Here is a 12,331-nt window from a genome sequence, read left to right on the forward strand (position 1 = left end):
ACTTTGAGAGCCTCAAACGAAGTCGTGCACGGGGCCTTGACCTCCCATACAGCCATTCCCCAGTCTCTCGCTCTTCCGGTGAGCAGCGTGAGGACAAACGCTACTTGTGACATAGAAGCAAATCTCCGTGGCTGGAGAGCGAAGACCAAGGAACACTGCTGTAAGAAGGCCCGGCAGGTGTTGGGATCGCCGTCATAGGTGGGTGGTGTGGCAGTGTGTGGTTCTCGGTCGGTGCTCGGTGAAACATCGCTGGGCACAGGAAGCGGAGGCTCTCCACCGGGTTGCATAAGCTGCAGACGATCGCTTAGCTCAGAGAGCCGGTTGGAGAGAGCTAGAAAGTCCCGTGAAGCAGCAGCTAAAAGTGAAGAGTGTCGGTCGATAACAGCGCCCTGTTGATTCAACGTGGACTGCAAAACATCCATTCCGTCACTACTCGCAGACTCCATGTTGACGCGCTCGTACTGTTAGGAAATACCCAGAGTCAGAGTCTCAATGCAAGTATAGTTTTAATAGAGTAGAAGAAAACACTTGGATGTAGACAGGGAAATATAATCCACTATGAAAGTCACAGTTGTCTCAGCCGTCCGTGAAACACACCGAGCCACACAATAATCCTCCTCGCAGACACAGAGTCACAGTAAATGACTGGCGTACGCTTGAAGGCAAAGCATCCAGTCCAAAAAGTAGGAGACAAACACAATCGGGAACCATATAGCAGAAACCCGAACACAGGATAAGGATCCCGAATATAGAGACCGTAATCCAACACAGGCAGGCTGAACCTATGGCGAGAGCAGAAAGGAGATGTTAACCTATGCGTGGCAGAAACACTTGGACGGGCGGCGAGACAGAGATCTAACAACGAGCGCGTGACGGAAAACAAAACAGAAAGGTATAAATAGACAAGAGGGAACAAGACACAGCTGGACACAAATCAGAGAAATAGAGGGAGGAGCCAGTGCGCACGTGAGGATCCTTCACCACAGAGGTAACACAAACAAACACAACACCCACACAACCGATCACCCAGAAGGCGTGACAATTCTAGTTTAATTTGTCCCACCGGATTCCCTGAAAGCTTTATAGACATAAGATGATGTAAATGCTGGCTTGCATCTCCAAATGACTGACAGAGAAGGTTTAAATAATGTGGCTCGTCTATTGCATTTTTATTTCTCGTAAAGTCCACAAACAAGGCCCGGCTTGACAAGTGCTGTCAGACAGTTGCGAACAGGTACGGTCACCTCATTTTCCCTGCTGTCTCACTAGTGCCCGCATATGTCAAAGTGCCACAATCAGTTTGGTTTATTTTGGACACCATTACTTGCTATGTGGAGACAAAGGGACACAGATGTGGCATTTCATGTAGCCTGTCCCAGATCTTATGGTTGATTTCCACATGACAGACTTTATATATGCAAAACATAGAGGGGAGAGAGGAAATGAGAGCTGATGAGATAGTTTTAGCAGGCGTATCTTCAATGAAAACATGCTTCTGTGAACAATTGCTGCACCGTTAAAGAAAACACAACAGCAATAAAACTGGCATTTCATTTAATGAGCGATTGCTTCTGCTGAGAATTAAAAGGGACTGGTCACAATCTGTCTTCTGCCAAGCCCACCTGTGTCACAAGACTTTTATAGCAGAGCAATGAATGTTATACTTAATCACATCCATAGGGACAGATTCATCGACTGGTGGCTCATACATGCATCATGCTGTCAGATGCAGTCAGACTCCACGCTTGCTCTCTCTTTCTCTCGCTCTCTCTCTCTCTCTCTCTCTCTCTCTCTCTCTCTCTCTCTCTCTCTCTCTCTCTCTCTCTCTCTCTCTCTCTCTGTCTCTCTCATGGACAATGGCAGCCCATTATGACCCCATACTGGAGGTGATTTAGTAACAGACCATTGCAAATATAATATTCTCACTCTATCCTTACTACATAAATTATAAGGTGAAATAATAAAGTATTAAAAATCAAGGGAATGTAATTTTTTATTCCGTTTTTATTTTGGATTTTGGATTGCATGTAAACACCTAAATAGCTTATTTACCTTAGAAATTATGTGTTTATTTTTTACACATTTTACACATAACATTATACACTCACCTAAAGGATTATTAGGAACACCACACTAATACTGTGTTTGACCCCCTTTTGCATTCAGAACTGCCTTAATTCTACATGGCATTAATTCAACAAGGTGCTGAAAGCATTCTTTAGAAATGTTGGCCCATATTGGGCACGAAGCTCCCATTCCACCACATCCCAAAGATGCTCTATTGGGTTGAGATCTGGTGACTGCGGGGGCCATTTTGTGAACTCATTGTCATGTTCAAGAAACCAATTTGAAATGATTCAAGCTTTGTGACATGGTGCATTATCCTGCTGAAAGTAGCCATCAGAGGATAGGTACATGGTGGTCATAAAAGGATGGAAATGGTCAGAAACAATGCTCAGGTAGGCCGTGGCATTTAAATGATGCCCAATTGGCACTAAGGGGCCTAAAGTGTGCCAAGAAAACATCCCCAATACAATTTCACCACCACCAACAGACTGCACAGTGGTAACAAGGCATGATGAATCCATGTTCTCATTCTGTTTACACCAAATTATGACTCTACCATCTGAATGTCTCAACAGAAATCGAGACTTTTCAGACCAGGCAACATTTTTCCAGTCTTCAACTGTCCAATTTTGGTGAGCTTGTGCAAATTGTAGCCTGTTTTTCCTATTTGGTGGGGTCTTCTGCTGTTGTAGTCCATCTGCCTCAAGGTTGTGCGCGTTGTGGCTTCACAAATGCTTTGCTGCATACCTCGGTTGTAACGAGTGCTTATTTCAGTCAAAGTTCTCTTCTATCAGCTTGAATCAGTCGGCCCATTCTCCTCTGACCTCTAGCATCAACAAGGCATTTTCGCCCACAGGACTGCCGCATACTGGATCTTTTTCCCTTTTCACACCATTCTTTGTAAAGCCTAGAAATTGTTGTGCGTGAAAATACCAGTAACTGACCAGATTGTGAAATACTCAGACCGGCCCATCTGGCACCAACAACCATGCCACGCTCAAAATTGCTTAAATCACCTTTCTTTCCCATTCTGACATTCAGTTTGGAGTTCAGGAGATTGTCTTGACCAGGACCACACCCCTAAATGCATTGAAGCAACTGCCATGTGATTGGTTGATTAGATAATTGCATTAATGAGAAATTGAAGAGGTGTTCCTAATAATCCTTTAGGTGAGTGTATGTTGATTTTGTGTTAAAATAAATAAAAGTGACAATACAAGTTGTGTTAAAAATAACACAAAATGTATTTTTCAATAATAACACAAAGATGTGTCTGTTTTAAGACAATGTGTGTCGTCCCAAAACTAACACTGATTGTGTTGTTTTTAACAAATCCATCTTACTAACATTTTGCAGATTCTGCAAGGGGTATGTAAACGTATAAGCTGTTGATATATAATAAAGACTGTTCAAAACCATTAATTTGTACACACATTTTCTACCATGCTGATTTTAACGGCACACACAGGATTTCTTGCTGGCCAGAAGGCCCTTGCCACATCCTCCTATTGTCAGACACCAGGTGCTTAAATCTCTTAAATATAAACAACTTTTTCGGACCTGCAGTTTTAATATGGTTGTAATGGAAAAGCAGATCTCATAAGTCCATAAAATAAGCCCCTCTCAGCTGTGTTGTTTTAAGCTTTGCTCATAAAAAATACCACAAGGGCTCTCATTCGATTGGCCATCACACTGACCTATCACTGGGAGGCTACATTTACCTGGTTGATGCTTGGGTGGCTTTAGTTTACAGTTTCAATAATCTGTCCGGTTATCTAACAAACAACAAATTTCAGAATGATCAGGAAAGCAATGTGGTGGTTATTTCGTTTATTAATGTAATTACACAGAGGTGTGCATAACAAACTAATAATTTGATTAACTTTTGATATTGGCAGCCTCTCAGTTATTCTCAATAAAGTAAAGTAAAATATTTAAGTATGTAATTTTCAAATCTTCCCAAATATTTGTTTTAGCTTCTATCTCGAAAGAGTTTGACACTTAAAGATGTATGAGAAAAGAAAACTGAAACTTCTGGAGTTTGGAATATCCAGTAAGACTCTTGATTCTTGTACTTACAATTTTCAGGTTTAACACTGCAACCCCAGCCAAAAAAGACACATGAGAAGTGACTTTGTGATTCAGGAGACATCTGTGTTTGGGAAAAGATTTAAAGAGCCACGTGAGTCTGCTGTTGTTAACATTATGTCAATGGAAAATAAATCAGACCTTTAAATTCCTGTGATTTTTAGGGCCTATGAAGGACATCCAAATATAGAAATAAACTTACAAGATTTCTTTTCTTGAATCACATTCACATTCCTTTCTTTCATTTAGTTTGATAGTGACCCACTTTGATTTATTTGAAAGTACGCTGTGCTGTTTAAAAAAAATACCATTATGATATTGCGTTTAGGTTATTTGCTGTTTATTTAATAATTTAGTAAAGCTCTTGTGTGCACTAAATGGAAGAATGAATTTAATTAGGTAAGAAAACAAATCTGAAGGTAGTTAGATTTGAAAAGGGTATATATCTTTGTTTCTACAGTATGTCCATAGAGGCATCTGTCCGGAGTTGCTTACTGAGCATTATATTTGGCTGACATAATTGGATCCACTCTTCCAACCTCATTGTACATAAAGTATGCCCTTGGGCCTTTTCCTGTTCTCCTTCCTCCAGCCTTTTGAGTTTGTTCAAGGAAATCATTAACACACACATCTATCTAGACACAGAAACCTGAACCTGTCCAACAGTAAGTCACACATTTACTTTAACTCAAATTAATTGACATCAGCCAGATGTACCCTAAAATGTAACTTATTACCTTGCGAATAATAGTTTAATAATATTTATGTGTTTAAAACAACATGATCTTACGGAAAGTCGTGTTTTAGACGGTTTCAGCAAGTAACAACATAAACAAGTGGCTGTCGTGGTCCGCTCGTAACTTCCGGTAAACTCTGCTAAGAATAAATAACAACAAAGTTCTTTAAACGTAGTTTATTTATATAACAAACAACACATAGATTACCTAGGAAACCAAAACATTTGTTAGGCATTTGTTCAAGAGATCAGTTTAGCAACTAGTCAGACCATTAAAAAAACTAAACCAGAAGTAAAGTTCGGATCCAGACGTGTATCGCGTCCGATGAAACCGTCTATAGTCACAAAACATTTGATTAATTTATTTGTGTCCATGGCACGAAATTCTACTTTTTTTGTGTCAGTGGCACGACTTTCTTTTTCATGTCATTTTATGTAGTTTTCTCTTTTTTTCCTATTTTGAAATCATTGTCGCTTGGGTTTGGGGTTAGATTTGGGGTTTGGGTGGATGTACTTTTATGTATTGGTTTCTACATGTTTTTCTTTCGCTTTTAAAACTATTCTCACCTGGAGTTGGGGTTAGAGTTTGGGTTTGGGTTAGGATGTCTAAAATGTAACAGAAAGTGATTCTAACCCCAACCCCAAGCCACAATGGTAAGAAAATAGGAAAAAAACAATGAGAAAACAATAAATAAAATTACACGAAAAGAAAGTCATGCCACGGACATGAAAAACTAGAAATTCGTGTGAGTGACACTAAAAAGACATTTGTGCTGAAGGCAGGAAAAAGCAGAATTTTGGGCAATGGACACGATTAAATTAATAAAAAAAATTGTGACTATAACATGACTTTCCGAGAGATCAGTCTGGTTTAAAAATGCATATTATGTTGTATAGTGCTTAAAGGAATTGAACGCAATTGTTAGTGGAGGCGTGTCAATGATAAAAACATTGAACTGCAGTAAAAAAGCACTTGAAATGATAAAAAAGAAGACCTCCACCTGTACTATAAAGTTTATAGATTGAAACACACAAAAATATAATTCATCTCTTTGTACATTTAGCAATTAATTCAATAATAACATATTTATTGTATGAATCATTGATCTGGGGGTCATCACTAAGCTCATCGATGAGCTAACCAATTAGCTAGTCACTGAGGTCATCAAAATTTACTGTTTAGGTCTTTAGTAAGATCACAGATGAGTTCAAAGGTTGAGGCCTATCAATGAGGTCACAGATAATTTTATCAAAGTGCAGTCTGTTACCACTGACCTCAACAATTACTTCACTGATGATGTCATTCATGTGCTTTCTTATGGTGCTTATACATTTCCAAAGTACACATGCTTTTTATACAAATTTACAGCCGAACCAGTTTTGCAGATGTGCTCTATTTTCTTTTTCCTTTCTTGACACATTTATAAAACCTTTTATATAAATCCGATAATTCTGCCAAATGCACAAATGTATGTAAATGTATATATTTGCATGCTATCCCCTATAACATATGCCCCTGGGCAACAATGACAAATAGTGTTGTTTAGTTTTGTTTTGCTTTTACACTACATAACTATCCAAAAGATAAAGCCTATTTCGTAAAGGCATAGTAATATATTACTTGTACTGCAGTATGCATGCTGCGCATTGTATGCAAATTCTCTGTATATGCATAGAATACCAAAAAGACAAACTACATGAATCAAGAATAATATTGGATTGTGTATCTTTCTTGACATTTCCTCCACCAGCTAGACCAACAATAACCAGTAAAATACCAGTGAAGACATTTATTAAGCAGATCTTTTCAACAGAGAATATAAGTAGCCAGACAAACTTGGCTTGCTGATGATTAATATCAATGACTTGTTTCCTTGCAGTAATGAGCATCGTCTAAGAACTGACACATCTGTAAGCACTAATACCCACAGAGGGATCTCAACAGTAGTGACACGTACATCACTTGACATACTGCAGCTGCTCCCTATACTGAAATCCCAGCGTGCCTTGCCTGCCTGTCTCCTGCTATGACAGGCAAGCAGTAAGAGGACACATATGTTTTCTTGGCATTGTTAAAAATATACAACAACAACACTGTTCCGAACAAGTGAATCCAGAAAGACATCTTCACATGAATAAGAGCATCTTCATTACAGAGCCACATCGTGAAGAGTGACTGGAAAGGAGTCAGATATGGGACAAGAAGAGACAGTGAACAGCAATGTGGAGACTGTGTTCCTCATTTCAGATCTATGCCAATGAATATCATTAGCAGACAGTGCTGCTCTAATCAGTCTCCAAGAATATCCTCCACAAGCCCTGCGCCAAGCATGCTCGGAGCATCGTGCCCCCTCCTCGCCCTCACCCATTCCCTGTCTTTCTTCATTTTCATTTAGACTCTGCCAGCACTAATGCATACATTTTGAATTCCTTTTATTAAGAGACTTGATTAAATCTCGCAGGGAAAGTGGATGTTTTGCATGCAGGATGTTGCTTTTGATACTGATGGTAGAGTCTTAACCTTTGTCTGGGTTTTTTCTTTTATGACGTCAGTATCGCAGGCACACTCGCAGATTAGTCACATTAATGCACGCTCATTTCAAAACTTACAATTATGCTAATTGTTGGCAAAACATTAGTGAGAGTCAAGAGAATTTTTTAAGCTAAATTTTATGGCAGCACATCTTTGTGCTGGCTCAAGGGCACAAAGGGGTGTAAATAATCACCTTTTGAAGAGTCGCGAAATTAACATCTTCAATAATTATCATTAGTCATCAAGACAAATGAGAAGATATAGCATGAATTAGGAGATGATGAAATGTCGAGGGGGAAAAGCGAAGCCCAACTGGCTTAAAAAATACGTGGCTGGAAATAATGGAATGGAAGCTATTGTTTGAATGATGAATGCTGTCTTCACATTTCAAAAGAAAGCAAAGTACCCCATTGACATTTAGCATTGGCACTGCTATTGTTGGCCATTCCAGCTAAAATAATAAGTGAAAGGCCACAGTGCCCTCAGACTGTTAATCATAAGAATGCCAAAAAGTGAAGAAAATGCTGTCATGGCAATAATCAGAGACAAATTATGACAGACAGCTGCAAATGCAAAAGCAGCTAAACACCACCTCTGTCAAAAATGAGAAAAATGACATCTTGTTTAAAGTGCACCTATTTCATTGCTAAAAAAAACGTATTTGGTATAATGCAATGTGTTTGCGTAGTTAATGGTTAAAAACACATTATTTTCCACAATTTTGTAGCTACAGATTTCCCTGTCTTCCTGAAATGCATGAATTACGTTGTGATTGGCCTGAATACCTCTGACATCAGCTGGAAATGTGACGCTTACCATGTTTGAAAGATTCGGTCACAATGCAATGCTAACAGAAGTTAACTTATAGGCTGTGAGTCCAAGCGGGAGAAATTATGATAATGTCAGTCTTGTCTACATCACCAATCCCAGGAAGTAAACTGTTGCCTATAATCCGTGTGTTTGTTGTAGTCCAAGAAAAGAGATTTACGTTGGAGACGATAACCCGTGTCATCATTTACTTTGGGGTATGTACCTTTTGCATACTGTTAACTTGTACTAATACGAACTTACACACCATAGAAAATGTACAAAAGTGAATCGGACCATTGGTGCTCTTTAAAGGAAAACACCACCGTTTTTCTATATATTACTACATTCTTACCTCAACTTAGATGAATTAATACATACCCATCTTTTTTCAATGCATGCACTTTTAATCTTTGTACAGAGCTTCTTGAATGTGTTAGCATTTAGCCTAGCCCCATTCTTTCCTATGGCTCCAAACACAAGTTTTATTTTGTGCCACCATACTTGTGTAACTACTCATGTAACATTTAAACAGGAAAAACATGTAAGTGTTCGGTGGCTTCCAAATTCATCCCTCTTTGGAGCCATAGGAATGAATGAGGCTAGGCTAAATGCTAACACATTCACGAGGCGTTGCACAAAGATTTAAAGTGCATGTATTAAAAAAGATAGGTATGTATTAAGTTGTCTAAGTTGAAGTAAGAACATAGTAAAATATTGAAAAACGGTTGTGTTTTTCTTTAAGAATAATAACATTTAAGATTGGTGAAGGTATTATAGAGCAGAAATACATCATTTATATCTATTTCTTTTTTATTTTATATTATTTCTGCCTAGTTTTTTTATTGTTTTACATTCCATCTCTTAAGTAGGCCAATGCATTACATTACAGACTTTGGATGGTGAAATATTATTGCATTGCTAGTGTGTACTGTGAACTAATGATAGCAAAACTGCCAAACGGGAGCATGCACAATAAGCATACATTAGATAGCAAATGAGCCTGCTGTGAATAAAGAATAAGATGGAATCTGCTTAGCAGCATAGGGAGATAAAAACATTTCAAATCACTTCCACGCAACCACCGAAATGATTTCATCACAACAAATACTTTCATAAAAAGCTTCGAATTTTGCTTATTTGGCCCCAAAACCAGAAAGTTATGAATGCCAAGTATGCCTAAAGTCATTTAATAATTCGCACTTCTGCATGAAAATTGATGAGAGCGAGAATCGGCATTGTATAATTAAATTATATTATTAAATGTTAAAACATTTCTCTGCATCCCCGATCAGATCCGATCATTATCATTAGATAATGAGCTTGGTTACAGGTTGAATAAGCATCTCAGTAGATTCCCAGCTCTCTCTCTCTCTCAGACACACAAACCAGCTTCTTTTCTCTCCCACACATCCATCAAAATGAGTCCAGCCAAAATGAGACAGGCAGAGGAAAGTCATAAAAACAAGTTAAAAGGAGTGAACACCTAAATAGGCAGAAGAAATTACCACAATCATATTTTGTTAAAAGGTGTAGTGCATTGGACAGATTACACACACAAGTGATAATGTGCAGGTATGGAAAAGTAATGCTAATCACGTTATCTGCTACATAGAGTATGAGCTGTCATGTTGTTGAACTGTGATAAATTAGCAGCAGAGACTCTGCATTCACATTCAAACCACAGAGGTACTGTAAAAACACCTGATTCAACATATTCTTTTCACCTATTTTACAGAAGAAATATACATGCTTTCAGACTAACCTGCAAAGTCAGCTCAAAATTGTGGAGGCACTAAAATCCCAGAGAGCTTTAGAGAAGATAAATACATTGTCTATCTTAATACAGCCTACAGTATACAAATATGCCTACAGTATGAAGTTTGAAGGGCCCTGGATAGTCAAATACTATCACTATTAAGATTATTGTGGTTACTTAGAGAGGACAGCAGCTCCTTCACGGGATGGAGGCCATCTCTCTTTAACAGGTCCACTGACCAACCAGAATCAAGTATTTTAGTGGTCTTTGTAATATGAACCCATTAAAACTGGTTGCATTATGCAATGCCTGTAAAGTAAGTGTCTCTTGAAATAAAGTAGGCAAATGTTTTTATAATACACTATAATATAATAAATGTTTTATATATAAATTCAAGTTCAAGGAGTTTAAGTTCAAGGATCTACAGAACATGTTATTGTTGGCCAACATACAAGGTCACTTGCACAGATTTGACCTTGTATCACTTTGTCGGCTCAGGCATAAACACTCCATAAAATCTCGACATGTGAGTCAGAATGACAGGGAGCGTTCGGCTAAAAACAGGAAGTCCAGCAAGGGCGTTTTAGCAGGATGAGGAAGAGGCCCTCAGGTGCAGGTGACTTCTGTGCTCTGGATGAGTAAAAATCTTTTCAGGAAGAGACTGAGGAAAACGGCACAGAATGAGGATGCAGCACATTACGCTTTGAAGAGCCATCGTTCATATTTTATCAAATTAATTATGGTGCTTCATGATGCCATAGAAAAATAATTTCTGACTAAATGGTTCCATAAACAACCTTTAACATCTAAGATTTGATTCAAAAAGGGGTCTTTATAGTTAAACAGATTCTTTAGATTATAAAAATGCATGAAAGAAATTGGTCTTTAATAAGTAAAAGAACTGTCATTGCTGTGAAGAACCTTTAGAGCACCTTTATTTTTAAGAGTGTATCTTTATTTGTCATGGCCTATACTGTACGTGTTTGGTAACCAATAACTGATGGTAAAAAGACTGAAATTTGAAATGCAATGCAAGCTTACAAAATGAACAGGCAAAAAATATTTGAAGAAAAAGCAAACAGCAGCATTTACATAATTTATTGGATATGTGTGAAGCTGAATTTGGGTCATGGATTTAGATCATGTGCAAAGCAAACCACCATCAGTTTGCATTGAGACTATTAATATAACTACAGACATAGATTTTCTGGCATTGGTTCTGAGGTCACATGTCCTCTGTGACAGACAGAAGAGCTGTTTCTTCTTGTCTTTCATCAGTACCACAGAGGTTCACAAGAAGCAGTGGAGAGATTTTGCTGGTTGTCCCAAACCTCATACCCTGCTATTAAATCAGTCCACTGAAATTCAAATGAGATTGAAGAGTGACCTCTTCTGGGGATCTAATAAAATATCACTAGCCACAGATAACGTTAATCATGTATAACTCTTTAATCATTAATATATCATAGATGCAATTATGTATTCTTTATATTGTTTGCAATTATTTGTATATTTTTGCGAACTAGAAGTGGGGCTGGAAGTCGGAGGTGACTCAAAAGTTTAAAATGTAAAGGATTTCTATCCTTTATCCACCAATAGACTAAAAAACCACTATGCAAATTCCATACATAAATATGGTGAGGTTTTTATTAATCTGTAGTTTAAAAATAGAACCCCCATTTTAATGAGTGGACAGAAAAATAATAAAAAGTAAAACTTGCTGTTGTATTTGATCTGAAAAAGCGTGTAAACCATCAGCAGGAACCACTGTGAGCCAATAGCGCCCCCTTCTGATTACAGCCTTTATCGGTACACTGGGATAAAAAACATTAAACAATATGAGTAAATTTATCTAATTTATTCATTTATAAATTATCTAGCCTCTTAAGTTCCTATTCGGATGTGTCATGTGCAAGTAATAGAGAGAAACATTCAAATATTAAATATATATAACTTACAGTGGCAAGAAAAAGTATGTGAACTCCTAGGAACATTGTGTTTGTCAATTGTTGTGACCTAGATGAGGATCAGATCACATTTTATGACAAATCACTGTAGAAACCCAGTTCATTTCTAGGGGTTCACATACTTTTTCTTGCCACTGTAGAATAGATGCTATTTCTAAACGGAGAATCCCTTACGAAAATTAACCATGGTTTTATTGTGGTAAAAGTGTAGTAACCATGTTTTTTTGGTGAATTGATTACTATCAGCAAAACCATGGTTTTACTACACTAACCATGGTTTAACTATGGTTTTTGAAAACCATGGTTGTCAAAACCTTGGTTATTTTGTGGTTACCATGGTTTTATTACAGTAACCATGTTTTTTTTTGTTTTAA

This window comes from Misgurnus anguillicaudatus, chromosome 15 (assembly GCF_027580225.2).
Source record: "Misgurnus anguillicaudatus chromosome 15, ASM2758022v2, whole genome shotgun sequence".
Taxonomy (NCBI): Eukaryota; Metazoa; Chordata; class Actinopteri; order Cypriniformes; family Cobitidae; genus Misgurnus; species Misgurnus anguillicaudatus.